The following is a 4,641-nucleotide window of genomic DNA, read 5'->3' on the forward strand; positions in this document are numbered from 1 at the left end:
CACTGAACCGACTTTTACAAAATAAATATAATGACGAGCAACAATACATCTCTTTTCTACCTACTTTCATTAAGGAGCAGTCATATAATATCCATGATCGGTGACACAACTAGTGCCTTGTAGTTTCTTGAAGCTGTAATGGGTTCCTTTAGCCACGAGATGGAGACGAAGCTTATGTTGGGAGATCCTGAAAGAAATCTGTAGGAAGAGAACGCAGTCGGTGGTCGGATAATGATACACAGTAACAATGAAAACGTGTGAAGAATCGCAAAGCTCAATCAATGATATTATGGGGGTTTCATAACAGAGACAATAGGATCCCTCTCAAATGTAAAAGCGGTCCCGGTAACCCCAGCTACACAGGATCTAAATGTAGTTTTACACCCAAATGTGAAATGCTGCTTCCGCCCAAGCCCATTAATCAAAGAGGAGAACATTAAACCTTATTAGACACACAACAGAGCTAAAGCAAACTTGGGAAGATGCAAGGTTTCAGTGAGCAAAGGCAACTCATACCCCCTAGAATGTCGTCTCCGTGATACACATAACCGTATAGCACATCCGTACACTGGATACATGATAACTCAGGGGTAGACTGGTTGTGGTGGCCAGATGACAAAATATGGCATGGTGCCTTGGAACTTGCTCCATCGGTTGATAAAACATGCTTCTTTTCACACGCATGCTGTTAAAAGTTAAAACCTATGTCCAACCCATGCCGCAGATATGCTGAGGAAATTGATCTGCGTGGCAAATCCTTGGTACTTTCAGATACTTAAATGGGGCGGAATCAGTGACTTTATAATCACCAATCTTCTGTCACAGAATGTTTAAAAGCAATAAACCCTCATTACATATGTAAAAACTTAAAAAAAAGTAATTTTTCTTATAGATAAATCTTGGCATGGTAACGATCACTGTGACTCTTTCAGAGAACCAAAGGAGATGCTAAAAATCACAGAATTTTAACAAAACTAGGCATAATGCCAAAGCGCTCTGAAGATTACAAGCATGGGTTGGTTCAGACATAAGCTGGTTAAGGACGGTGAGGGAATGTGTGAGAGAAACCTAAATATGTTCTACAAGATTTACAATTTCCAATCAGAATATAATGATCTGGCTGCGAAACAGAGAAATGAGCCAAGTACACACATCCATCACTTGCACGCATCAATGGGCACGTGTATAGATCACGTATACTACTGTTTAAAAGACGGGGTCACTTAGAAATGTTGTCCATTAAAATAGCATGAAATGGATCAGAGATACAGCGCAGACGGGGTTAATGTTGTCAATGACTAGTTTTTAATAGAATATCTTCATAGACGTAAAGATGCCCATCACTCCTTCATCACTCCATCACTCCTGTGTTCCAATGTTACGTTGTGTCCGCTAATCCGAGTTTACATTTAAAATTTTAATTGGTCGTTAGAAAACCCTAAAGTCCTTTGTTTTCCAGCTCAAACTTTTGAAAGGTTGTGTGTGTTTGTAACAGGAGTGGGGATGATGATAAGAAACAGCAAGGGAGCGGGTTACGTGGTTTAGGACTGTCAGAGTGGTTAGAATTTGGTCTCTTGCTCGGGCCAGAATCTGCATTAAGGTGTGATGAGTGTATAAGGTGGGTTGTAGGGAAAGACACTGATGTCCTAGACATGTTCTCCAATCCGAACATGGACGGCAGCCTGCAGAGAATAAGCGCGCTTTAGTCGGTAGTAAGGTAAATCAGCTCTTCTTCCAGGAGAAGCTTTCTGGGGTGAACCAAAATGTTGAGCTCTCCTGCATGCTGAAGTTAGTGAATACTGCCCACTGTTCCCGCTGCCAGGAGCTCTCTCCCTTCTCTCCCTTCTCTCCCTTCTCTCCCTTCTCTCCCTTCTCTCCCTTCTCTCCCTTCTCTCCCTTCTCTCCCTCCAGCACGAGATGATGTCCTCTCCACTCCTGTCTGGAGTGTCACACTTGCTTTCTGTTTTTGGTTCCTTTCACTTTCGATTTCCAGTAATACGCCTGCTTCTAACTATCAGATGCCTGTATTCTGTTCTGTGCCATCGGCTGATTTCACAAAAACAAATGGGGCCGCAGGTTCTGGGCCATCACGGCTGAATTGTATTCAGGTGTGTCTCCTGAACCACACAGTATTTAGCCTGGCGTGAACAGGAACAGTGAGTACGGATCCATTTACTGTTAGAGGAATGTTATGGTATTCGGTGCTGGGAGGTATCCTGTATAATATTCCCTCTGCGGCATGTAATATAAAGCACCAATATTTAGTTTAATATAACGCTGCGCCGGGCCATGCTGACACCTTCATCATTAGTGCAGCCAGTCCCACTATGAACCATTCTATACATAATGTTTGTCTTAGTCTGTCTAGTTTTGTCACACCTTTTGAATGTATTCATAGCACGAAGCGTTGAATAAATTAACGGCGCGATATAAAGTATAGTTATAATGTTGTGCTGCATTCAGCGCCATTCTACTGTGCATTTTATCTATACCCCTGGGTAGTCAGGACCCAAATCCCTCTGTTCCTCGGAATTTATTTTAGCTCGTGTGAGAGGATCATAGAGCTCCATGGCAATAAAATTACCGAAATTCCAATAAAATCAAGGAAAATTATTAGTTTTGCAAACCGAATGTTTTTTTTTTTTAATATAGGGAAGTGGATATTAGTGTCAATTTTGTGGGGGATTTGGGGGCGATTTAGAGAAATGAGTATTAGGTAGGCAGGAAAAAATCCCCAAATATTTTTTTTTTGTTTTGTTTATATATTTTAATCTGGGATTTTTGGGAAGCTTTTTTGGAACATCTTAGTTGAGCGTAGGTAATTGGTTTAGTGGATTTATTGGAAAAAAAAACCCTAATTTAATCATGGTTGTTGAAAAGTATTTTTTGCCTGTAATGTTAGTTTATTGGGGCGGTTTGGGGTGTAGTTTAGCCGGTTTAGTGGTATGTGATCTAAACAAACTATATCTAAAATCTGCAGCATGAAAAACCTGATGTTCACCTTATATTTCCCTTGTAATAACAAACATAGTAAATTCTACTGTAAATCAGGTGCTTTTCCAAACAGTAAATGAAAATATTGCGGGGTAATATCCTTTAACCACTCGAGCTGGATATAAAATACTTATTGTATCTCATATGTTATAGTTTAATTAAAAACTGACTGTAAGTTAACTTAGATGTAAAAGTTCCGCAACTTGACTATCCTACCTTCTATTACTAGAAGAGGGAAACCTTCTAACAGGTACGGAAGGGGACCATAAAACACTTTTTTGGTAAAATGACAGATAGGTTCTAATCCATACATTTTTGCAACAGAACTGCTCCTTTTTTTATGAGAGTCAGCTCATTTCTACAAGTTTCCTTGGTTGTTGATGCCATAGTTCTGCTTAAATGCATCGGTGTGCAACACATTAGGTAACGATAAATAAACATATTATAAATATGCTTACAATCATAGAATCTGGCAGCAGCTAGGAACCATTTTGCCCATCTAGTTTTTCCCGGCATTTCCACATTTATAACTTATACATATGTCACCATATTACCATGGAAATGGCCAGTATAGAACTGGGGGGTTTTGGTTGTTTTGTTGGTTGTTTTGACATCAATCTACAATTTGTGGGAGCAAGTTCAGAGCCGCCTTTCGATAAGGGTATTTCCAATATAAAGTTGCTTTCGTTTTAAGCAGCAAACTGAAGACACCCAAATGCTTCATAAGTGCGGAAAAAAGTTTGCAGTTGATATGTAAGTAACCTGTTTTCCCGTTTTATCATTTTTATATTAGATCGTTAGAAATGCTTTATTTCTCAAACAAATGCGAACAGGGGAACAACACAGTGAGGACAATTCCATGTGATTTACAGCAAATAAAAAAAATAGGTATTATAAGAAGGAGTTCTAAATTGAAAGATATTGAAAAGTTCTGCATGTAACATAATGCAAGCAAAATGTCAGCATGAAATGTTTGTGATATACTTGCTTATTGAGTTTTTATTGGGTATAAAGGCTGGGTATATACGTTTTATATTTGACCTTTTCTCTGAGGGTATAATAATTTATTTAATATATATTAATTAAATATATATATATATTATATGGACAAAATATGTTTACACCAACAGGGACTTTTATGACATTGCATTCTAAATACATAGACATTAATATGTAGTTGGTCCCCCTTTGTAGGTATAACGGCTTTCAGTCTTCCGGGAAGGCTTTCCACAGGATTTTGGGGAGCTTCTGTGGGAATTGTTGCCCATTCATCCAGTAGAGCGTTTGAGGTCAGGCATTGATGTTGGACGAGAAGGTCTGGCTCACAATCTCCGTTCCAGTTCATCCATAAGGTGTTTGATGGGGTTGAGATCAGGGCTCTGCGTCAAGTTCCTCCACACACCAAACCCATCCAACCATGTCTTTATGGACCTTGCTTTGTACGCTGGGACCCAGTCACACTGGACTAGAAAAGGGCCTTCCCCAAACTGTTCCCACAAAGTTAGAAGCATCGCATTGTCCAAAATGTCTTGGAATGTCACGTTCATCAGCTGTGTTGCTAAGAACACTAAACATTTGAAGTAATTTTGAATAGTTGACTTATTATTCCAGGCAATTTGCTAATTACTTCTGTTTTACAGCATTAGC

The sequence above is a fragment of the Sceloporus occidentalis genome, unplaced genomic scaffold (genome assembly GCF_023333645.1).
Source record: "Sceloporus occidentalis isolate IW3139 unplaced genomic scaffold, rSceOcc1.0.p SCAF_29, whole genome shotgun sequence".
NCBI classification, from domain to species: Eukaryota; Metazoa; Chordata; class Lepidosauria; order Squamata; family Phrynosomatidae; genus Sceloporus; species Sceloporus occidentalis.